Source organism: Perna viridis, chromosome 7 (genome assembly GCF_037379345.1).
Source record: "Perna viridis isolate PV_CMFRI_1.1 ecotype Kerala chromosome 7, ASM3737934v1, whole genome shotgun sequence".
Taxonomy (NCBI): domain Eukaryota; kingdom Metazoa; phylum Mollusca; class Bivalvia; order Mytilida; family Mytilidae; genus Perna; species Perna viridis.
The window spans coordinates 45844061-45871059 of NC_142451.1; the positions used below are offsets into that span (position 1 = coordinate 45844061).

Genomic DNA, 26999 nt, shown 5'->3' on the forward strand with positions numbered 1-26999 from the left:
CATTAATTTTCTCAAATCAAGTAAAAACATTAAATCCTTTGCTTTCACAGAAACGCCGAAAATGTTCAAGATCCGCTTGGCCAATTGCTATTCATCCACAAGCGTATATGTTTGTTTAAAATTGTAATTAATAAAACATCAAGATTTTAATAACAACAATCTTATTTTAACGACCCATTGAGTTCGGATAACGGTAATTATTTTATACACACCCAAGCGTAGACATCTTGTCAAAAACACAAATGCCGACAATGGTCTTTGATCATTAAATAAAAGAAATCTAATTGCATTAATAAAATATTTCATAGTTTTATTAATTACAGAAATACAGGTAACAAGTCATCAAATCAAAATCATCATCGAAAGGTGTAATAAACTAATTAATGGTGACACAGGGCCTCGACAGGTAAAATGATTTGACACTTTGACATGTAATTTACCCTAATTAGTTCGAGATAACCATTGACTTTTACAAGGAAATTCATTGAAGGGACTTAATTTTTACTTCGAGAAAACCGAAATTTCGACTCATCCAGTTTCGACTAAAAAGAAGTAAAATAACATAGACAAATAGGCATTTTTTTTCGGACTTCGACAAAATTTCGAGTCATCCGAGTTCGAGACAACGAGAGTCGACTGTATCATTTTTCACATCTTAGTTTGTAATTTTGATATTCAGTAATCTAAGTTTGTTTTCAGAGGTTCAAATAAACACATAATCAGGACAGGATGAGCAATTTTAGGCCTCTATAACCCTATAATATTTCAAAGAGTAATCAAGGGAACCGAGGTTATAGCGGTAATCAAAGAGTAATCAAGGGAACCGAGGTTATAGCGGTAATCAAAGAGTAATCAAGGGAACCAAGGTGATAGCGGTAATCAAAAGAATGTAATCAAGGGACAAAGACCAGACATGGAAAACAGACACACACAAAAAAGAACATAAAGTAACTAAAATCATACATACAAAGTAACAAAAGCAAATGAGCCACTCGGGCTCCACTTGAAACTGGGAGCATGGACCAGGTGCACCGGAAGGGTAAGAATTTTAATATTAAAATACCATTGAAATGAAATGTTTGTTTGATGTTGATTTCAAAGTGCTTAAACCAAATCAAACCATGTTGTGCAAGTTATATATACTTCCTGTTTTTTCAAATACTTCCATGACCATCAAGCTACGCTAGATTGATATCTACTTACCGGATACACTTATACTTAGACTTTGTTGCAATTTTTCAGTTTTACGAATGACAAATTAATAACAGGAAAAAAATCATTTTAAACTATTTTCCAAAATCAGATGAATAACGGATGATTCGAAGGTATGATCATGTGAAACATTCATTTGGTGGGTTAACTTGGGTAAACTTCTGTAGCTGAAAATGTAAGTACATGTAAATGCAATTGTAGAGAAGCACCGAAAACTATATATTCTGGTCGAATATTTCACAAGTATCAGTTTTAAAGTAAAGTTGTTATAGCAAGTAACAAACATATAATGCACATAAAATTAAATACTAATACACAAACTGCTATTTAAAAAAAACAAAACACAAAAATAACAACAAAACAATGCCCACAACATTCGGCAATAGGTCAGTTGGTTATACATATGTGTAATATGAAATAATTAGAGCCCAAAATATAGTTCGGACAAGCGGTTTGCACAAACAAGAACTTTGTTTTATGTTGTGTTATTACATTACAAATAACATATCCCGTTGTTTTACCACTTTTGTTAATATACCAAAATGTACTGTTTCGTTATTTTGGTCGTTGTTCCTAGGAATTTCAATTTCAAGCTGAAAGTTTGTTGATATCTTCAAAATGTCACTTTTATTGAGTAGTTAAAGGCCGTGAGGTCTTTAATTTTGAAACGAATGATAGTTTTAAGTAGGTCAATGAGTGCCAAGGCTACATCAGTTTTCAAAGACCCCGATGTAGCAAAAACATTGTCTACTATACATGACAAATATGTTGTCGTACCAGCAGACAAAGCCCAAAACAACATTGTTTTTGTCTGCAAAACGTTTTATATCCAATGTTTATTATCAGAGGTAGACGTAGAAAATAATAGCAGTGATAAGACCTACACTGCTACTACTCTCTCCAAAGAAGAGATTGTGGAAAACCATAAATCTGTGCTTACCTCTTTTGGTCTCTCTACCAAGGACGATGATTGTGATTTACCGTCTATGTACTAGATTCCTAAACTTCACAAGAATCCATACAAACATCGTTTCATACCTGCATCTGCAAAATGTACCACCAAACCTCTTTCAAAGCTTTTAACTTCTATACTCACAACTGTCAAAAAGGGTCTGCAGTCCTACCACAACACTTGTTACTCCCGTAGTGGTATTAATTCAATGTGGATCCTGAAAAATTCGAAAGATCTTTTGGAGACAATCAGTTCAAGACTATTATCTGAATATTATAGCATTAAAACCTATGATTTTTCAACACTGTATACTTATATACACCATACTCAGTTAAATTCCCGACTTAAAGCATTATACATCGTTGTTTTTCCAAAAAAGATGGTACACCTAGATACAAATATATAGGTCTTGGTAGAGATTCCTCATACTTTGTAAGAAATAATTCCAAATCATCTTCCAAATATACAGAAGATGTTTACAAAATGCTGAAATTTTGAATCGACAACATATTTGTCCAGTGTGGTGGACGTGTTTTCAACAAACGGTCGGCATTCCAATGTGAACAAATTGTGCTCCTTTACTTGCTGACCTATTCCGTCACTCTTATGAGGCTGACTTTATAGCTGATCTGATCAGAAACAAAGAATATCGTTTGGCTAGATCCTTCAATCTCAGTTTCCGCTATATAGATGATGTATTATCTTTAAACAATCCTAATTTCGGGGATTTATTACATCGCATCTACCCAAAAGAACTTGAGATAAAGGATACTACAGACACTGAAGTCAGCCGCATATCTTGACCTACACTTAGAAATCGATGGTAAAGGAAAACTATTAACCAAACTTTACGACAAACGTGATGACTTTTCATTCAGAATTGTCAACTTTCCTTTCATCTGTGGCAACATCCCTTCGGCTCGTGCGTATGGAGTGTTCATATCACAACTCATACGTTATGCCAGAGCTTGCCGAAACTACGCAGACTTTTTGTATCGCGCTAGAACTCTTAACACATAGGCTTCTGGAACAGGATTACGTTGCTACAAGATTGAAGTCATCACTACAGAAGTTTTATGGTCGTCATTATGAACTCGTGGATCGTTATGGTGTATCCATCAGCACCATGAAAACTGATTTATTCAACGGGTCATGGTTTTCCTTTCCTCGTTTGTCTACCCCGGACTTGACTTTTTATGCGCATATCGGCGGGTGTTTCTAGAAAAGCAGAGGACGCTTACCCTACCGGTGCACCTGATCTATGCTCCCAGTGTTTAGTGGAGTCCGAGTTGCTCATTTACTTTTGTTACTATGTATGTATGATTTTAGTTACTTTATGTTCTTTGTTGTGTATATGTGTTTCCATGTCTGGTATTTGTCCCTGGATTACATTCTTTTGATTACCGCTATAACCTTGGTTCCCTTGATTACTCTTTCGTAACTCCTATCACAGATGTAACAATTTTTTCTTGCTGTGATTGACCAAAACCCAAATTATTTTGGTTTGAGAATGAACTGATATATCAGCATAATGAAGACAACAACTGGGATCATTTCGTATATATCTTTAATTGTCTTTTTTCAAATACAGTTATCCCCATTTAAATCTTCGTCAATTTTTAACAGAAATGGTGAACAATCGAAAATAATTATGTAAACAGATGCTTAAAAAGATGAGGCAATCAATCGTGAAATTGATATCCATAAAACCACGTTATCCAATGAAATTGCAAATGTTATACATGCTGTCATTTTTTGTCATTTTATGTCTCGTAACGGCTTTTTAATTCATTTAATAAACCACTCTAGATATATATCCATAATCAATATCAACTTTTGTCAGACACAAAGAACAGATGTAACAAGAAATATTTTTTTCATTCTTATCCAATAATAAATAGATATAGACTGTTATTTAATTTTTTCTGTATCTGTCCATTTAAGGTAAGACATTATTTTAGTTTACAGTAAATTACATGTATTTAGCTGTGACTTGAATATCTCCTTTATGATTGGCTTCAGCACATGAAAGCTATCTCTGACAACAAATATATTTTGTGAATTGTCGGACCCATTTTAAATTCCTTTTGAAATCCAACTTGAACGCAGTGTGATGTTCAATCGGGTATAGTGATTACCCTTTTAAATAATTACTTAAAACAGAATTTTGAATATGTTGGGAAGAACACCCTTGTAAAATACAACTTAATAATATTGACGTTATCTTCATGCAAATGCTAACAGGCTATGGTGAGGCCAGTGTTTTTTTTTTCAAAATGGTACTTCTGTATTGATAACACTCAACGAAATCAAGACATTTAAAGACACCATTTTTATACTGTTAGAATGTCACATCGAAAGCGTCAGATTTGAAATACATTATTTGCATTCTTAAGCACACCACGTCCAATGCCCGTATGCTTTTGATATAAGATCTTATAAGAAGCAATACCAAGTGTCATCAAAGATTCACACGTGAATATGTTTGATCTCCAGAAGGATGCGTGGTTCATGCTTCTGGCAAGACGCATGTTACGCTGTCCGTTGAAGGTTAATTGAACGTTAGTATGAATTGATAACAATCACATTCCTCTTTATGCCATCAGCTTTAATGCGGTCGGTAACTTTTTGACATGCTCTGTCCGGGGTAATGCATCATAATTATACCAATAGGAAATTCGATTTACTTGCAAGTTTGGTGGTTACGAAAAAGCGGTTGAATGTGATGCTATGTCCGTTTGTCATGATTTTATCTAAGTATTTGGTGTCTTAAATAATACCAAGCAGTTTAAAGTTTAAAATCTGCCATTTTAATGTGTAACCCAATGCATATTTTAAACCAAAAATTTAGTCATTTCCAACTTCTAACATCTGACCGGCAAGAAGCTAAAAGCTTGTTACGAGCCATTGCTTGTAGCGATTTGTGTAATAACCTTCACATAATCCATGGGATGTTTTGTTTCGCAATGGTTTATTGATTTGTTCACTATTGAAGTTTCCTTTTTAGTTGGTCAAAATCGGTTTTTTTGGCTAATCGGTATACACTTTAGAAGTTTGCTTGTAAGTTGAATAAATCCAGCTAATAGTTATACATTGATGAAATCTCCTGATAAGTCACATGGTCATGTCTTGGTAGGTAAATTTGATTTTGTACATACATGTATTTTTTACTGAATAGTACGATCATTAGAATGCCGTTACATTGTATGTTGAGATTTGTTTTTAACATTCTTTCTGCCTATTTTTAACCAGATCAAGTAGCTTTTTGCCCAGTGGTTAGCCCGATTTTTTGACAACTAAACACTCACACTCAGAGTTTGCTTTTTACGTTAGTTTGTTTTGTTTTGTATGTTTTTACTCTTATTTTATGAGGAAAATGTACTGGTAACTATAAACCTATCGATACTGCTGTCCTCCTTCATTTACTCTAAAATATTCATTTAAAGTTCGTTAATATATCCATCTTAGCACATATAAATTTTTTCCTGCATAATAGTATGTTTCACCCTAGACTAGTGTCTCAGTTTGTTGATCCATTTTCTTGCGCTTAAAAAGTTATATACCATTCGATCAATGACTACACATTCACTCCAAAAAATCTATACGACAAATGCGATGAATTATCGTTTCGCATTACTAACTATTCTTTCATCTTTGGCAACATGGCGCTACGCTAATAATTAAGTTAACAAATCTGTCCTCAAACATTCTTAGACCATAGTTATCAATAACGTTTTTTTTAATTTAATATATTATCGTTTCTATAACTTTTAGGCGCAGACTTGAGGAGGTAGACCTAGGGTTAGAGACAAAACACTTACATATCATTGGAACGTTTGTATTCAACATCTTACATCAATCTCCTGTAAGCATCAAAGTAACTTGGACTGAATTCATTTTGTTTCAAGTGAAAGCTAGATAGACTCTGGTGAAATTGAATATAAATTGAAATTGAATATAATAAAAGCATATCACTGATTTCAAGAGTTATGTCCCTTACCCTTCGTCTACCTCCTGAACAAAGAGGAACAGTTCTATTACATGTATATAAATGCCGATGATTGTGGACCGTATTTGTTCCTTTTAGTTGAAAACCATAACAAATTAAAAAAAATAACTGAAAATATCAAAATAACATGTACTGAATTTAATACAAAATAACATAATTTAAAAATATGAAATTTAATTTGATAATGTACATATTTGATACGAAATATACGTTGGGAATTCTCTGAGGAGATTGGATTTTTCAAATGGGATTGGGAATGGAGATTTTGGGAATAGGGAATGGGAGGAAAGTGTATGGTGTAAGTGGATAGTTTATACCATTCAAGAGCTGTAGGAACATTGATCCTTTGGAAAATATTGCACTCAAATGAAACTCTTTGTAAAATGATAATTTTGGTATTTTGGCCCATCAGACACGGTCATGCTATTGATTTCCAATATAAAATACAAAATGATTAGTATTACAAGGCTGATCATGTCGCAAATCTGTTGTCAGCCTACAATATTAGAAAAGTGTTGGAAAAACGAAACAGTGAAACACACCATGTGCTCCCCATCAATGCAACGAAAAGACCAAAACTACTTTTAAAAAATCTTGTGACGAAAAAAACATTTTTTATTGAAGACATAACAATTAAAGATATATGCGATGATTTATTTTGCAAATTAAGAATAATCTTAACAAAAGACAAAGGAGTTATCTGTAACCAATTGATTATTCTATTCATTTTATAAATTTTCTCCATTTTGCATTGCTATTTTCAATTTTTTAAATTATGTAAACGGCGGATTGGTATACGGGACATTTTTGTGACTTTATGGCAGGAGAAAATTCGAGTGTGAAATTACCGAACTTATTGAATTTGAATTAGAGAAAAGTTTTACACTGGGGACATTCGATAAATCACTGCTATATAATAAAATTTCAATCATGAGACTTATATATGTGTAAAATTTTGAATGAATACATATACACATAGAACAACATCAAAAGAAATGATTGTTGTGGTATCAATCGGTATATACAAGTAGTACATATAACAAATTTAAGGTACAACAAAATTACAAAGGTCCCAGGATTGTGTTATTTGGTCATTGTCAATGAAAAAAGATGTTCAATGCAAAGGCATATATCGAGACCGAATATAGAATTGTAGGGACTAATGAATTTGTAAATGAATGTAGTAGCTTTGGCTTCAGATCTGTCTTCTTAAACATTATACTAAAACTGGAAAACTGGAACTTCTTTCCGTAGTTTTTCGTGGATAGTGTGGAACCTGGAAATCAATAATTCAATAATTATCTCCGTGGATTTTGGCATTTGCACTAAGAATGTTATAATTCTGTATTGTTTAAGTGACATAAAGGTAGAAGCCATTTCAAGTGGTCGACATCGTGTCAACCTAAAGATGATTAAGCAAGCAGAAATTCAAGTTTTAAACCAGCAGTTACATGTATAGTCATGTTTTCAGATTTATTAGTAGAGAATAATTATCAATTTTGACAAAAAAAGTAAATATTTTTGGCTGCAATAGGATGTGTACCCATATTGTAATGCATAGACCGTATTCATGTAGTTGATTTGTATTTTTTCAGCAATTCTTACAGACAATGGCGCATAGTATAATTTTCAAACTCATGGCGTTTTGAAGATTAAAAGAATCAAAATTTTACATGAACTAAAGCTTAAAACGTTTTTTTCAAACTCCCGTATTTGCGTTCTAAAACTTATAGTACGTGGGCTGAGATTACCCCCCTGCACCCCCCGACTCATCGACCAAAGTATGATTTTCAGGTACCCTTATACTTCTCACTTACAAATCTTTTTGTCGCCAAAATATAAACTGAAGCATTTTTTTGTATTTTTTTACTACTTTTTATACCTAGTTGAGGCAAAAATCTATTTTTAAGTTTCTTTTATTATACAAATTTCCTCTTTCTACTAACTGAAGAAAACTGACATATGTCTGTATTGTGTAGCTAAATGTCTCAGCTTTACAATGGTACCAAGAAAGTTGTGGTAACACTTATGGTTTTGCGGTATAATGAAACAAATATACCGCTACCCCGCCGACAAATCGCTTATTGACATATCTTTCAATGTCAAAACCTTTAGAGTATTTATGCTTCAGTAAAACAAATGGCTTATATGGTATTTTGTGTTTAGTACTATCACAATTTAAGCGACTTTTCGGCAATGTTGCAATATAAGATAGTAGACACATTAGAGACTAACAGAATAATGAGAAAATAATGTTAAATAATTGTAAAACGATAGCATTTAATTCCGTGTAACACAATAAACTTCGACAACAAAAATTGCATTATTTGGGTGGTGACATTGACATCGAAAAATCACAAATTGCACCATTTGTCAAATTAAAAAAAAAGGTTTTCAGGAAACGATTGATGTATTGTATAGCCGCATGTTCTTTATGACGATTAAATTTTCCGAATTTGTTGTCTAGGTCACCGAGCTACATTGCCTGTAGGACGTTTATACAGTTCGCTTCCTCTTAAATAATGATGTAAAAATGCTGAGACGTATTTCATAAGATATCACCAGAACACATATGTTGTTTTTTTTTTATATAAAACATGTGACATACGATAAAAATTGTATATAGATCTTAAATTGTTCTGAAAAACGTTTATTCTCGTTACTTTAAAGTAGATGATAGACTATAATACAAACTTTTTGCATTATCTAGTAGAAAAGTGTCAGTCCCTGTAAGAAGCAGACAGTACGTGAAATATGGTATGAAAAATCCCATCATTTTGACAGTGTAATGTAATTATTTGCACCATCAGAATCAGGGAAAACAGGCAAGATATTCCACATCATGCTGGACCATTGAGTTACAATTTCATGTCCATGAACTCAAAATGAACATTTCAGGGCAGATAACTCTGTCGGAAATCTACTTTTTCAAAGATTCTTTTGAAAAATTTCTGAGCAAATCCAATTATACAAAGATTGGTCTTTTTAAATAGACAGATAGAGAAAGCATCCTCGGGTGATGTTTTATTGTAAGATCGGTATTATTCCTATTTGTAAGATGTGTCTGTCATTACAGCAGGTTTTAGTTTGTTGAGGATTATTACTACACCTTTTTACTTAGAAATTAACAGCCAATACATACACGTACCGTAACATATTTGGCAACGCAGACTGTCATATAACACTAATAATTGTGATGCTAAAAAGGCCTTTAGAGAACACATCACAGAACTTTTTAATGTAGCGATATGTTTTTTTTAAAGGATAAAAAATGGTGTATTGATAAATGTTGGAAAGAATCACAGATCCTCTAATAGATTCAATAAGGTTTGTTTGTTGGGGTTTAACGTCCGAGCAGCAATATTTCATCTATATTCAGACAATGAACATGAAATGAAAAAGGGATGGGACACAAGGACAATGGGGTCTACAGATTTTGATTGCCACTGGAAATAAGGAGAGGTGGATAGGGTCGGGCAGTTTAGCCTCTTGTGGCGGAGCCTTGTAGTTCCTACTCCGGGAGAATACCACAGTAGGGTTCTTTAACGTGCGAGGAACGTGGCATCTTTCCCAACACAGTGCACCTCTATGGTTTGCGCTCAGCTTTTCCGTATTATAGCCTGACAACCCCAGCATGTAACACGCAAGGGGTACCCCATTCCACCACCTGGGGCACACAACCCAGATGCTCTAGGGTTCCTAGCACTATTTAGTCGCCTTTTACGACAAGCTTAGCGCTGCTGCAGGCCTATTCTTTTAACACCCGGACCTGCACGGGGCGATTCAATAAGGAGAGTCATTGATATATACACCATTTGGAAAAAAAAAGAAATCTAACAAGCCAAAACATTTCGATAACTACTGACAAAAGTACAAATATACATTATGTAGTTTGCACATGTACACGCGATTGCACGTGTGACGTACTGAATAGGCATGGAATAAGCCTGATTCCCAATGTTTTGAATACCTTTTGAATTGGCCATGAAAACTTAAACCTACATGAAACACTGATAAATACTGCCTATATATTATGCTTTTGTTAAAGTGATTTTGAAATTGATTCATAAAAGATGTATTTATGCTAGGGTCCTACAAAGTTTTCAGTAGTATCGGCCACCAGGCCCTTGAAAAGCTTGTTCCCTGGTTAGGTTTCTTTAAAAATAAGTCAAAAAGTAACAAAACGTATTCATAAAATTCTTTTATCCGTAAAAGACCGAATAACTTTGATATTTATATTCTGTTTGTTTTGTTTGTTTGTTGGAGTTTAACGCCCAAGCAGCAATATTTCAGCTATATTCAGGCGATGAACATGAAGTGGATGATACAATGAACATGAAATGTTGATGAAATGAAAAATGGGATGGGACACAAGGATAATTTTTGATTGCCACTGGAAATAGGGAGAGGTGGATGGGGTCGGGCAATTTAGCCTCCTGTGGCGAAGCCCTATGGTTACTACTCCGAGAGAATACCACAGTAGGGTTTTTTAACCTGTGAAGAACGTGGCATCTTTCCCAACACGGTGCACCACTATGGTTTGCGCTCAGCTTTTCCGTGTTATAGCCTGACAACCCCAGCATGTAACACGCCAAGGGTACCCCATTCCACCACCTGGGGCACACAACCCAGTTGCTCTGTGGGCAGAGAGCCCTAGCCCCTGCACGGGTCTATTTATATTCTGAATTACTTACGAAATGTAACAATACTTCTAAATATGAAAATACTTCTAATCCAAAAGTTTATTGGAAAATTATGAAGATGCTTTTAAAAGCTGAAAAAAGATCTTAAAATTATCCCGTTAAGAAATGTCTCTGGCGACTACGGTGTACGAGGACGATGAAAAGTGCATCGTTTTAAATGAATACTTTTGTTCTATATCAAACATTAAAGAAGCAAATGACCCTTTACCAAACATGGAGCGAAAATCAAATAATGAAATATTTACCATAAATATAGAACGTTCCGAAATAATAGATATTATCAAAATTTTACACCCGAATAAGGCATCCGGTCCTGATATAATAAGCCATAAGATGCTAAAAATCTGCCCTGAAAAAAAATCTCAATCCCTTTACAGATAATATTTAATACATCCATTCAATATTGCAAATTTCCCTCCAGCTAGAAGACAAGACTGCAAACGTGACTCCGATTTTTAAAAATGGGGATACCGCTTTACTACAGACCTATTTCTTTGATTAGCTGTGTGGGCAAAGTGATGGAGGGAATAATTCATAAACATGTCTACAATCACTTATTTGAAAATAAACTTTTGTACGAATACCAAAGCGGATTCCTTCCTAGATATAACAGTGCACCAATTATTAGGGCTTTATAACTGTTCATGATGGATTAGAAAAAAGCAAACGATCTGTTTCGTTTTTTTGGTGACTTCTCGAAAGCAGTTGATAGAGTGTGGCATAAAGGTATACTGCATAAATTGAAATCCTACGGCATAACTGTTGATCTTTTAAAATGATTTAAAAGTTATCTTGAAATAGGGAACAAGGAGTTGTAATAAAAAATACAATGTTCCCAGTTTGCGGTGTCTCACAAGGGTCTATGCTATTATTTGTCTTTTTTAAAAACGATATATCTGAAAAGCTAATTTCATTGACAAGACTTTTTGCAGATGATACATCATTTGGAGTTTATGGAACTGATCTTGTACATATTAGATATATCATAGATCATGATCTTGCTGAACTAGACGACTGGTTTAAAAAGTGGTTGATGACCTTTAATCCGGAAAAGACGGAAGTCTTAATGATCTCTAATATGAGTATACCTCATACTAACATTAACTTCAATAATCAAGCAATTCCAATTGTTGACTCTCATAAAGATTTACGTGTAACATTTAGTCAAAATAGCAAATGGAATACTTACACTGACAGCATCATTAAAACATACCAACGTGATGCGAAAGCTTAAATTTAAAATTTGTAGGAATACTATAGAAAAAAAACTTTATCTAGTTTACGTACGGCCAATTTTAGAATATGCATGTGAAGTGTGGGACAACGGTGGTGTAGGTTATTCGAATAAGTTAGAAAATGTGCAACTTGAAGCTGCCAGAATTGTAACTGGATTACCTATTTTTACCAAGATAGATCTAATCTACCGCGAAACTGGATGGGAAACATTAAAATCTAGACGCGAGAGAAGAAAACTGCAAATGGTGTATACTCTTAACAACCAAATTACACCTCACTTTCTGTGTAATTTACAATTAAGTAAACAATTCGAAGTACCACTAATTATCCCCTAAGAATGGTTCAGCTATAATATTACCCTTCTTTAGGCTTTTTATAACAGCAGAATCATTTATTCCCTCTACGATAAGACATTGGAATAAACTTGATCAATCAACAAGAGATTTGAATTCGTTATCACATTTCAAAAGCAAACTGAAACGTAAAGTAAAAACCAATATTCTATGCTTTTGGACCCAGACGACTAAATATTGTTTTAACACAAATGAGAGGCGGAGCACCATTTCTTAACTATGACCTTCACAGAGTAAACATTGTTGGTAATCCAACTTGAAGATGTGGATTCAAAGTAGAAACTCAATACCACTATTTTTATCGAATGTCATCTATAGAGTCACTTAAGGCAGATTGATTAATTAATGAATGATCTTACGTGGTTACCGGGAAATTCCTTGTTGTTTAGTTTCTATTACTTCCGTTGAACAAACACACCATGACAAAAAAGCACACGTCTCATTTTGTTTATCTTTTCTCTTCCATATTTAATCTCATAAAAAAAGCTTTTTCTCCATTTCTTCATCTGTTTTATATGAGTAATATTAAAACAAAATGTTTTTGTATGCGTATGCTCATTAGATTATTGTATATTTCTTTAACGGGAAAATACTTCATAAGATGTACTTGTGTATATTCCCTTTGTACGTCATTCGACAAATAAAATACGTTTAAACTTAGTTATCAATACAGGTGTGTTTTTGTTTCTGTGTAGAGTATACAAGTATTTACATTGAAATGTTTTTTTGGGATTTTGTTGGTTTGGTTGTTTGTTTGTCTTTGCTTTCACGTTCAGTAGATACAAATTTACAGATACAACGAACATATCGATACTTTTAATTTTTTGTTGGAATAAATAACATCCTTAATGATTTTAATTATCTTAAACATGCCATTCCCAAAAAATTGAGTTTGAGTTAAAATTATGCAAGAATTCAAAAAGCTGATTGAAGCAATTCAGTTAAAAAAAAATCATCCAAGATTGTCATGAAAAAAATTAATATAATGTGTTCATCCTGACCTATGATTACATGTACTTGAATATAACCAAATTCCTTCCGCGGGACTCGTACCGCTGTGACATCTATGGCAACACCGCCTGCACAAAGTCCAGCGCCCTAGACCATTCGGCCAGCTAGGCTATGTAAAAATATAGTTTTCGCTCGCCGGGTCATTCCTCCTCGTAGGATTAATCTAGGGCTGTAAATTAGTACACGATGTATGGTAGTGCAGGACTGTTCATGAAATTGTTACTATGTAGGATAGAGGATCAATTTAATATATATATATATATATACTAAACGTTTACATATCTTCCATGTATCAATTTGATCGGATGGAGCAGTGTAGCGAATAGAGTCGTCACATTCTGAGACATGTATATATATATACGTCTCAGAATGTGATTTATCTAACTTTAATTGAAGTTACTTTATACATGTACTATGAAATGTAAAATTATTCTAAGTTTCACATGCCTTTTCAGGATTTGTGGTGCCAGGACAGGTACACGTGAAACAGTTTCCAATGTCCAGTTCCCTTTCTATTGTTCAGTTAATGAAATAATATATGTTAACGAGGTTTCCTACTTTGTATACTTGTACATGTACATTTACATACATGTTAAGGTGACTCCCAGTATTCATTGAAATTCTGAGTAAAACAATTTCTTTACTAAAGGGCATTGTGAGAGAGTGTGAGGGAGAAGAAAAGTTGAATCGCTAAGAGCCTCAAATTGAAAAAAACCGAAATTATAAATCTAGACATTGAATTCTGGAACTAATAAGAAACACAATAGAAAAAAAAATTTTATCAACCTTGTTGAGAAGCACAGTTTACAAAATGTTTTTGCTAATAGGCAATAGTAATAGTAATCAAGGGAACCAAGGTTATAGCGGTAATCAAAAAAATGTAATCCAGGGACAAAGACCTGAGATGGAAAACAGACATACACAACAAAGAACATAATATAACAATGTAACTATAATCATACATACAAAGTAACAAAAGCAAATGAGCAACTCGGACTCCACTAAAAACTGGCAGCATGGACCAGGTGTACCAGGTGAAAATAATATGTGAAAATTATTTCATAAGAATTTATGACAAAAATTAAACTGTAAGGTAAAATTAAAAGAAAAAAATAATTGTAAAACACCTTTTTCAACGAAAGATAACTAGCATAAAATGTTTGAATAGATGTGTAATGGGATTTGTTCATAATTATCCAAAAAAATGCATTTTGAAATATGAAAGAATGTCTGTCGATTGTTCTGTATACGAATTTGAAATAAATTCTCTCTACCATTTTTTAAATAGTTTGTAAAATTAACAGAATCCATATAACAAATTTGCTTTCATTAAAGCTCAATTACCTGGAAATCAAGTCTATGTTTCTTTAAAATAAAATGTTAAAATATGTTCATTTAAGGTCACATTCCGGAAAAAAAAAAGAAAAAAAAAATATCTGCTAGAAATATTTGGTATGATCCACCTTAAATACAATCTGTTTATTTTAATATTTAGCCAAAAGTAATTTTATACGTTTAAAGATTCTACTTATCACTACTTATCGCTGAACCCCGTGCGGGTCCTGGTATCAAAAGAATAGGCCTGCAGCAGCACAAAGCTTGTAAAAGCCGAATAAATAGTGCTCGGAACCCTAGCCGGAGCTAGGGCGCTGTGCCCACAGAGCAACTGCGTTGTGTGCCCCAGGAGGTGGAATGGGGTACCCCTGGCATGTTAAATGCTGGGGTTGTCAGGCTATAATACCGAAAACCTGACCGCAAACCATAGTGGTGCACGGTGTTGGGAAAGATGCCACGTTCCTCGCACGTTAAAAAAACCTACTGTGGTATTCTCCCGGAGTAGGAAACATAGGGCTCCGCCACAGGAGGCTAAATTGCCCGATCCTACCAACCTCTCCCTATTTCCAGTGGAAATCAAAACTTCTCGACCCCATTATCCTTGTGTCCCATCCCATTTTTCATTTCATCATTTCATGATCATTTTATCATCCACTTTATGTTCATCGCCTGAATGTAGCTGAAATATTGCTGCTCGGGCTTTAAACCCCAACAACAAGCAAACAAACTTATCGCTGCAAATGTACTGCTGTCTTTAATAACGACTACTGACAATGCACAGGCAAAATATAACTGAGGAAAAGTTGAAAGGTGTAGGTAACTGGCTAACTGTCTATTTAATTATCCGAGCTCTTTATTGTAGTTCTCGCTGCAATTCATGCAAAAACATGATAGAGTTTTGCATGATATAACTTAATCTTACCACTGTCGTACCATGAAAAGTTGCGGCGAATTTAAAATTGTCAAAAAGTTTTATTATGCATATAGTTGATTCGATTCAATTCAATACAGCGAATAACAGATTGTTTAAAATATTTCACGAAACAGAAGACTGTTAAGTGTAGGTTTTTGTAAGAATCACCCTAAAATGAAAAAAATTAGAAACATGCACGTGAAAAACTCGGTTTTATAATATAATTTCAATCAATGGTGCTTTTACTATTTAAAAAAACTATTACTTGATCTCTGCACCACTGGATTCGGTAAGATTTTTTCAATATGTTAGAAAATGAAGTTATCTTTCCTTGAAATATTCATTGTCATTGTATATCAATGAAATTAAAACCCAATTTACCAAAAAGATATGACCAATCTTGTTTCTTTCCTCGATTCTGAATAAATTATCAAAAAATAAACTTTCAAAATGGTTTTATTTTGTCTTTATGCCTAATTCTTACATATACTGATACCAAAGTAATAAACATCGTTTATGAATGGGAAAGTAAAATCTTGAACTACCATTTCCATTTGTAGAAGTAAGATTTGGAAGAAAAATACTTTCCTATGAATTAATCGTAGTTTTAAAGCATCGAATTTTACTTTTTTCTTGCTTTGTATTATATTTTCCTGGATACACATGCAAACCTATTTAAGTTCTACAACATAACATATCGGTTATGTAAGAAATTAGTATGGGGAATTTCCTGATAATGCTTTCGTAGAGAACAACTCGGCGCTTGATCGGGTAAATCAACTTATTTATTTATTATTTATATTCATTTTACTTCATGCATTGCCCCGCACAGGTCCGGGTGTTAAAAGAATAGGCCTGTAGCAGCGCTAAGCTTGTCGTAAAAGGCGACAAAATAGTGCTCAGAACCCTAGCCGAGGGCTAGGGCGCTCTGCCCACAAAGCAACTGGGATGTGTGCCCCAGGTGGTGGAATGGGGTACCCCTGGCTTGTTACATGCTGGGGTTGTCAGGTTATAATACGGAAAACCTGACCGCAAACCATAGTGGTGCACCGTGTTGGGAAAGATGCCACGTTCCTCGCACGTTAAAGAACCCTACTGTGGTATTCTCCCGAAGTAGTAACCGTAGGGCTCCGCCACACGAGGCTAAATTGCCCGACCCTACCCACCTCTCCCTATTTCCAGTGGCAATCAAAATGTGTCGACCCCATTGTCCTTGTGTCCCATCCCTTTTTCATTTCATCATCATTTCATGTTCATTTTATCATCAATTTCATGTTCATCGTCTGAATATAGCTGAAATATTGCTGCTCGGAGTTAAATCCCAACAAACAAACAAAACAAACTTCATGCATTTTTTTGTATTATCGATGATCAAGATCCTACAGTCATCACCTTTATCCTAGTGATTATGGTCTTTTCGATTACTGTTACTGAAATTATTCTTCCTTTTGATTATTTCCGTTTACTGTTGCTGTGCTTTCATATCTAATTTGTATATTACTCCTTTGCAGAATGATTGCCATAAAATCCCTGATTAAAAATTTATATAAAATTACATAGTTATGGTGTCAGTTATTGTGGTTTACGCTCTTTGGAAATCACCAGTATCGCAAAGGATATTGTCACTGCAAATGGAAAACCGTAACATCAGTAAAAATTTACCTACATCAGAAACTTCCACGGTATCAAATGACTACTTCAATTCAAACGAATGGACCCCGGATAAATACAAAACTGTTTATTTTCCGTACGACAAATATAAGTATGTTTTCAATCCTAAGAATGTGTGTGATGTATATCGTGAAAATAGTCTTTTCTTGATAATAGTAGTGAATTGTGTTCGTTATGCCAAAAACAGAGAAGGGATACGTGAAACGTGGGGCAGTTTCCATGATTCTAGGATTAAAATTGTATTTTTGTAAGGATACAATTCATCACTTGAAGATGCCGTAAAACTGGAGTATTACACACGCAAAGATATCGTACAGTTTAGCAATTACTACAATAACATGTTGAAGACAAATATGGCTTTTGATTGGGTATTTAACCACTGCCAACGCGTAAAGTTCGTGTTGTTTGTAGATGACGATATTTTTGTGAATATTCCAAACTTGGTGTATTATTTACATTTTCATTATAAGAATAAGACATCAAAGTTAGCAGATGGATCAGATAAAGTTGTAGATTCACCAATAAGGGACAAAAGAAGTAAATGGTACATGCCAGCTGAAGTCTGCCTCAACAAGGAATTTCTAACATATTTGTCCGGTGGTTCTTTTGTATATGACATATCTGTTGTTAAAGCGATGTATTCTGAAATTCCTCTTGTCAAACCGTTTAAATATGATGATGTTTTTCTTGGTATAGTTGCAAACTCTTTAGGACTTGAATTTCGGAACGAAAGACGATTCTCAACTATATGTCAGTCAAAAAAGTTGCATGTTTTACTGTCAGCTCACGGTTTTTCACCCAAGAAACATATGCTATCTGAAAAGGTTCGAATGAATTGTGAACATTCCAAACTATTCACAGATTTCTACGATCCACCCAAATGTGAAAGAAACCGCATTAATATAAACCAAACACTGACATAATGATGTGATTATGAATAAGAAAAGTGATGCTTGGGTATTAATACAGCTACTAAATCATTGAGACATAATTATCATATATTCACATTCGAGACGATTACACGTTAATATTATGAAGCTGTCTCGTAAATTTTGTTTCTATCGAACAAATCAGATTGTGAAACCAGAACGCTAATAACAAATAGAATTGTAGCTTACAACGAGTAAGTATGGAATATCAAGGCTCGTTTGTAATGATGTTAAAATTAGATATGTATACATGTATATCACTGTACATTTTGTAAGCCGTACTTATTCAGGGATATTTCCTTTTGTATGGATCTTTGGCAAGATACATCAGCGCAGCTTTCAATCCCTTTAATTATTTATCTGTCTCTTTGGTTCAACGTTCTACTCTCATTCGTTGTATGTTCAATGCAGCCAGAAAATATGTGACATCCTGAGCACTCGTTCACATTCTAAATAATTATCTCATATTTTGTGAGGGGTGTCAAAAAAAAAAAAATGGATATTTCCTTCCATTCTCCAGTTTAGAATAAATGACTAGTCATGTTTCGACGAACAACAAATGAAACAAAAAAAACGGTAGACGAATGGTAATCTAAAATTATTTTTTTGGTAAGAGTGGGATCGCGAATATTATTACTTTTTTGTATTTTTTTTTGGCGTGAAAGTTATTATTTGGCTTTTGAAGCACTTGTATAATATTGTTGAACTCGTTTAGTTTAGGCGTATTTTGTCTCGGTATGCATTTGTTTTATACATTGACGCAGAATTGATCCTAATAATACTATAAAGTAGCAATTTGGATGGTCGGAACCGGACCAGAGAGAAGGCAAATGTTCAAAATAACAAATATGTAGCATAACACAATATTTAGTGTTGTATTTTTATCCCGGGATTTTTATCTTTGATTGCTGTTTTCCAACTAAACGATTTTACCTTTCCTGTGTCAGTCGGTTGACAATATTAATGGTATGTTGGAAAAGAAGGGGCAGACTGGAAGTAGTTTGTTTTTTTGTTGGGGTTTAACGTCCGAGCAGCAATATTTCAGCTATATTCAGACGATGAACATGAAATTGATGATAAAATGAACATGAAATAATGATGAAATGAAAAAGGGATGGGACACAAGGGCAATGAGGTCGACAAATTTTGATTGCCACTGGAAATAGGGAGAGGTGGGTAGGGTCGGGCAGTTTAGCCTGTTGTGGCGGAGCCTTGTAGTTCCTACTCCGGGAAAATACCACAGTAGGGTTCTTTAACGTGCGAGGAACGTGGCATCTTTCCCAACACGGTGCACCACTATGGTTTGCGGTCAGGTTTCCGTATTATAGCCTGACAACCCCAGCATGTAACAAGCCAAGGGTACCCCATTCCACCACCTGGGGCACGCATGCCAGTTGCTCTGTGGGCAGAGCGCCCTAGCCCCCGGCTAGGGTTCTGAGCACTATTTAGTCGCCTTTTACGACAAGCTTTGTGCTGCTGCAGGCCTATTCTTTTGACACCCGGACCTGCACTGGGCGACTGGAATTAGAGTTGTATCTCAGATAATTTCAACATGAACATGCTTTTTTCTTATAGTTTCACTTTATTGATAACGTTACTCTTATATGTATTTTAATATTTAAAGCAAGAGTGCTGGTGCTGGAATCTATCAGTTACTTTGTATACGAGTTTTGAGGGATTTCGTTTTCTTTGCACATAAGTTATATCTTTTTAGGCGTACACCAATACTAAATGTATGTTTTTTTTTATCATTTTAACGTATGCAGAGAACAAAGGCTTACAGTTTAATTTCATACCCACTCATTTTTGTGTTAACATCCCAGATCTGTATTCCCCTTTGTACTGACATTTTCTGTGCATTTTGCCCGTCGAAATCGGATTGATATGAGGGCTATTTTCACATTGAATATAAAGAATGCTCCCATGACTATACCAAAAACAGGAGAATTATGTACAGTTTTCACACCTTTTCAGCATACCTGCCAGATGTCCCAACTCTACTACTCTTGAAGCCTGTCTCCGTTCCAAATTGTCGTTATTACTTTCGTGTGCTTCCATTTTTTTCTTTCTCGTGAATATTTTCTGGTCTCTTCTTTTGCAAAGGTTATGTTACTAAGTAAAATACAATTTACGAATGAAATATGCACAGGAATTTCGATTGCCGTCGAACATTTGTAAGTCAGTGATCAAAGGGAAATAACTCGCATAGTAACGGCAACGACAACGTTTTCCCTGTAATCCGCTAGGGGCGTTAATTCAAGCAACTTCTACCTTAAAGTCCCTGTTGCTGCACAAACGATACAGATATATGTTATTTTACGAAATCTTAACGTGAAGGAAAGGAAAGTGCACATAAAAGCCAAAAACAATTATCGGAACTCTTGATTCTGACCCACTCAAATGTTGTTCCACTATATTTAATGAGTCTTAACATGTACGTATCTAATGGTTTATCACCAAAATAAAGGGATCATGGAATCTGCATACCGGAGACCTTTTATAATTTATATGAAATATGATGGCAATCAGACAGATAGACAAGACCACATGACACCGCATTAATTTTTTTTTACATTCATATAATAACATGTTGGATGCTCTGAATTAATTTTTTATATTATAATTTCACAAATTGACCGAGGCGAGCTTATTAAATAAGGAAAGTTGTTTTGTTTACTGCATAATGCTTGAATTTAATGAATCAAGATATGCAAATAATTGTTTTCTGACTAAAACACGTATACACTAAACGTCACTGGAACACTCAGAAGAAACCCATTGAATTTACATTTATTTTTTTTTCAATATGTGTGAAAAATAAAGTACGAACAAAACATAAAGTACTCATGATAACTCGCCGCAAACTATACTTATTATATTGTATTCAGTAGAGAAAGAAATTTCGTGAAGGACATTGGAAAACAAACATTTATGCGCTAGATATTGCACAGAAAACACTTTACTGTCACGAAATATGCCGTTCTTCACGTTACATTTATCAAATATCACTTAAACGACCTATTATCCAGGCCCTTTATTTGAAATGATTTACTAAAATCTTTTGATAATTTGCAATGAAACGCTATTAAATTGCACATATTGATTGTGGACGTTTGGTGTAAATCTGTGATGAGGCTGGTTTTTTGTCTACTCCTTTTATGATTCAAAATCTTTCATAGATATAAATGGATGCTTTGTTTCAGCAGATCGATATTAAACAAAATTTTCCCTAATTGAAAATGGAATATATGTATATCCCATTAAAGTAAACATTTTGGTAGATAAAAGCCCGTCTCCAAATGTGAAGTCATTAATGGATACATATCAGCAAAAAACGTACCCAAGTGCAACAATGGGACAATGCGCGTGCGTCAAAATAAATTTAACACTAGCAATATGACATCCATAAATTAATATTAACAAAGGCTGGACGTATCCCTGATTAAGAGTCTATTTGACAATATCCGTGCTTTACAGAGAACGTATGTGTGCACATCACATGCTCAACCCTAAAAGATCAACTGTGATATGTATACTCGATAGGCTGAAGATTAGATTAAGGTTATGGTTAAACCAAGGAAAAAGAAATGCATCTGATGCTATGAAAACATTTCAATTTCAGACAGATAAAATGATCTTTGTTCGAGTTTACATCACCTTTTAGACGTCCAATACACAAGAACATTTTTTACTACAAATCACTCTTCTGAAAGATCTTTGAGATTTTGCACTCAAGAAAGTAGGTGCCACCCCTTTTTCTATGAAATACAGATTGTCCAGTATTATATCTGACGTGGCCAAATTTCATCTTTCAAACCGGTTAAATCTTAGCCTCTTCAGTATTAGAACCGGACATTTATCCATATTCCATTTTCCAACAAGCTAATAGATGCTATTCACATCAGTAATATTCTTCATGGCAAAGAGGTAGTTTCCACCATATTTCAAACATCAATCGGTTCCTAATGTCTCTTACAGCTACACTAAGACAATAAGTAGTAAACTTTTCCATAAAAAGACATTAAATACAGCCCTTATGATCATGTTGTCACTAGGGATTTGAATATCACTGAGAATGAATCCCTACGTAAGGTAGTTTCTCATTGTCAAAAATTCCGAGAATCACAGCACTTGAATTGGAAACTTAATTTCAAAACCATAATGGATGCTTTTAAAGATTTTGCCAGATCGAGGATAAATATGGAATAGGACCAAGAACCAGGACAATTTAAAAACATATGTCATTAATAGATCCAAGTCCATATGTAACGATCATAAGGCACTTGAATCTCTTTCTTCACTTCAAGATGAATATGTTATCGTACCTGTGAACAAAGCTTCAAAAATTGAATTTGTTTGTAAAACCCATTACCACAGTTGTAAGCTAGTTGCAATACCACCTACTATCATAGTGGCATTAATCATATGATGATACTTAAAATAAAAATCCTAAAGATTTACTTCAAAACGTAAAATTCTGCCAATTTATGACATTTCAAATATTTACACTGCGTTTCAACATGATAGATTAAAATCTCGTTTGAAAGGACTTTTTTGTAAATCTTTTGCTTGTTTGAAAACGTTTGTTGTTCTTGTTCAAATCTAGATATTTTTTCTAAAACATGGCAGAAGGGTAAAGTGTGTTACACAGAAAAACAGGTTTACAACATGCTTGATTTTATCATTAATAATGTATTTGTCACATTTAGAGGAGCTATTTTTCAACTACAATTTGACATTGCAATGGACAGTTACTGTGCCGATTTCACATGAGACTGAATGTCTTCAGAATCTCGTAAAGAATATAAATATAAAAATGCTAAATCTTTTAACTTTACATACAAATATATTGATGATGTATTGTCCATTAACAACCCTTCTTTTTGTAAATGGTCACCTTAAATAAACCAACTGGAGGTAAAGGGAACTACGGAATCAGCTTCTTCCGTATCTTTTTTTGTTGGACTTATGTTTCTAATTCGACAACAGTGGTCATCTATGCACTAAGATGTATGATAGAACTGACGATTTTAATATTGATATTATAAATTTCCCTTACCTGTGCAACAATAATCATTCATTTCTGCATATTGTGTTTATATTTCACAATTGATTCGCTACGCTAAAGCAAGAACTAACCACTCTGACTTCCATAAACGCCATACAAATCTGCGTAACATACCCATGAATCAGGGGTGTGAGGAAATGCGTCTCAAAAGGTATCTTACCCGATTGTATTTAGATAGCAGTCCTTGGTTTAAAAATGCTCATGTTCCTTCTAAAATTATGAGCAATGATCGTTTTTTTTAGTAATATGTACTTGGTGCTGATGTGACAACTGTTATACCGATCATGACGTAAAAGAATGCAAATAATATTTACCATCGGTATATTTACGCTGAAATGGAAGAGGGAGGTAAAGAGCGCTGTAAAATCTAGATTAGGCCACCATTTCGTTTGAAAAGCTTGTATCAAGTCATGACTATTGCGGTACCAGCTGCTCCAGTGATGAAATATCTATTTTGCAAGATTTAGTTTGACTTGACTTAATTATGGATCGGTTAGTGTTCGGTAATTTTGTTGTTACCCATATTTTCTGTTATCTTTAGAATCACTGGTAAAATATCGCTTCATAGGAACCTCTGATCTGCCAAGAGTTGCGAACAATTCGTTCCAATAGGTATTCAAATAGTCTGCTGGAACAAATGTCCCTAAATATGACAAACCATTTGTCGGCTGTGGTTGTTCACACAATAAACATTTCATCTACCTTATACCTTTTAAACATTTATTTTATTTTACAACTGTATTAATTATTGGTGAATTAGATCACCTAGAACTGACTTTAACTTGCTTTGTGACACTTGGTGAAAAAGGTGGATAAAAAAATTTGAAAACTTATACAAAACGTATAGCTACTGAAAGAAAAAAATCTTAAGGTACTTTAATTTTTTTGAAAATACACCTCTAAATTCAGAATTCTCCGGCTTGATATATTGAAATATCGTGTTAAACGGACAGATACAGTAATATCATGAAAATATCAGTTTTATCAAGGTAACATAATCAAGTAAACATCTTATCTAGCCGGATGTTATTAGCTTGAACTAATACTGTAGAAAAGAACACGTTCTGAAATGGATTTTAACATTTGGAAATTAGACAATAATGACATTGAAGTGTTAGGACGATGCCATTGTATAGGGGTAGAAATACATCAAATATGACCGGAATAGTGTGTTTATCAAAATAAAGGTAACAGATGTGCCGTGCATTATTGTGAAAAATTCTACCTTACAAACAATGGTTCTGTAAAGTAAGTCGTTGTAATATTATTTATCCAAATTATTTTATCTTGTGCAATACTTTTTACTCACAAACATCTTGAAAGTGATAATATATAGCGTGGTTTCTCCTTCAATATTATTCCAAGCCCTATTAAAATATTGCCTTTCATAATTTATGTCCATACAGTGCTAGGAAATATTTCAGAGAAAAAACTTCAAATTGGTTCCTTGTAAACTTTCTATAACGAATTTAAAAATAATTATATCTTACAACAATTTGAACGTTTATGTACTATACTTCAACGGTCAGTCATACAGGCCATGTAAACAAACATTCGACAATATTTTAATATTGACATTGGAAATTATTTTGAAAACGTACTGCTAAAATGACATAATACAAAAACAAACAGCATAAAATCAACAAAAACTAGGTCTAGAAAGGTCCTCAGGTCACGCAAGATACTCACAGTGTATCTTGTTGTTGATAAAAAAAACTTCACTATTCTAAAGTGTACTATATTTCAAATCCTTTTGGATGTAAACTACGGGCTAGCATACTCAGGGGGACTTATGTTGACGCGTGTAGGATTTTTATTGATGTATTTGAAACACATGTCCGCCAGTTTGCCAAAATATAAGTGCAGTACTAGATCATAAGTAAAGGAGTAGTAAAAGCTTTGATTAGTGAAATGCCAAATTTCTGTAATACATGATGTTTTTAAATTAAGAATATTCAGATACTAAACATAGTTAGATACCAATGAAAGGTGCAGTTTCCACGCTGTTGAATTAATGAATGCTTTATGGTTTTAATTCCAAAGTATTGCCAAAATATCATATACCATCTACCCCTTAAGTTTACAACAATAATTCGTCGAATTTGAAGTTGTCCTCGGGAGAGTATAGATTAGAAACCCTTTTGAGGAATTTTTCACAAGAAGGCATAGTGTAAAGCCTGGTATGGAACATAATCCTACTCGTTTAAAAAAAATACAGCAGCAGTATTCAACTATTAGGCCAGGTTTATTAAATGACCCACATCCGTTTCATGCAATACGAGTATAACAATATCAATGAAAGGATTTGTCCATTAGTTTTTTTTCCTGACCAATATATATATATATATATACAACGTCTCAGAATGTGACGACTATTTGCTAAACTGCTCCATCGGATCAAATTGATACAGGGAAGATATATAAACGTATAGAAAGGTCTGAAAAATTATCAACGATGTTAGAACTGTCAAATTTGCGATGCAAATTTTTGGTCGTTCCCTCCGCGGGACTCGAACTCGTACTGCTGTGACATCTATGGCAACACCGCCTGCACAAAGTCCAGCGCCCTAGACCACTCGGCCAGCTAGGCTAGCAAAAACTTACAACTAAATGAATCCAACATATATGTTATAATCATCAATGTTTGTTCCTTTTTAAAATTCAGTTGCTAGAATTAGTTTATTGGCTTTCATTGTTAAATAAAATTTCATGCTTAAATATCTTGGTTTTGTACTGCTATGATGTCCTGATAAACCTTTACCCAAGGTGTTGGACAAAATAGTATTGGCTCAGCCTTTATGTTCTTTACTGCTCATCTATGGGTTTTCCCATTCTTTATTCATAAATGTAGAGATATGTTGTTAAACAATGATAATATAATATATTCTAACAACCATAATATTTATAAACAAAAATGATATATTTTTACAATCATTAGGCGTTCACCCTTTATCATCTGAACTTCAATTTGGGATATTATCAATTGCATGCAAGTACAACTATATTTAGAAATCATGATATACTTATCTTTCAGCTTTTTTTCAAAAAATAGAAAGACAATCTACTTTTATCAGTTTGTCTCTTTCAGATGAATACTTTTCAAATCATTGGAAGAGTAATCAAGAGAACCAAGGTTATAGCGGTAATCAAAAGAATGTAATCCAGGGACAAGACCAGACATGGAAAACAGACATACACAACAAAGAACATAAAGTAACTAAAATCATTACAAAGTAACAAAAGTAAATGAGCAACTCGGACTCCACTAAAAACTGGGAGCATGGACCAGGTGCACCAGTAGGGTAAGCATCCTCTGCTTTTCTAGAAACACCCGCCGAGTTGCTCATAAAAAGTCAAGTCCGGGGTAGACAAACGAGGAAAGGAAAACTATGACCCGTTGAATAAATCAGTTTTCATGGTGCTGATGGATACACCATAATGATCCACCACGAGTTCATGATGACGACCATAAAACTTCTGTAGTGGTGACTTCAATCTTGTAGCAACATAACCCTGTTCCTGGAAAACTCTAAGATTAAAATATACATTATTTTTAGCACTTTTTTCGTTTTTATTAAAAGAATCTTAATTGCTTTAACAAAACTAA

General features: G+C 34.0%; 1 protein-coding gene across 6 annotated transcripts in view; it reads left to right on the top strand.

Moving 5' to 3' along the window:
• The first annotated feature begins 1295 nt into the window (after positions 1-1295).
• LOC148612942 (beta-1,3-galactosyltransferase 5-like) overlaps positions 1296-26999 on the top strand; it is a 49640-nt gene continuing 23936 nt past the window's right edge. The window contains exons 1-2 of one of the 6 annotated variants that reach the window (XR_015924526.1): positions 24174-24640; positions 26481-26614. The gene's annotated coding sequence lies outside the window, so the exon portion shown is untranslated. Of the gene's footprint in view, positions 1388-4060; positions 4109-24173; positions 24641-26480; positions 26615-26999 lie in introns of those variants that run through there. The other 5 variants (XM_088594874.1, XM_088594876.1, XR_015924525.1 and 2 more) reach the window with 5 other exon arrangements.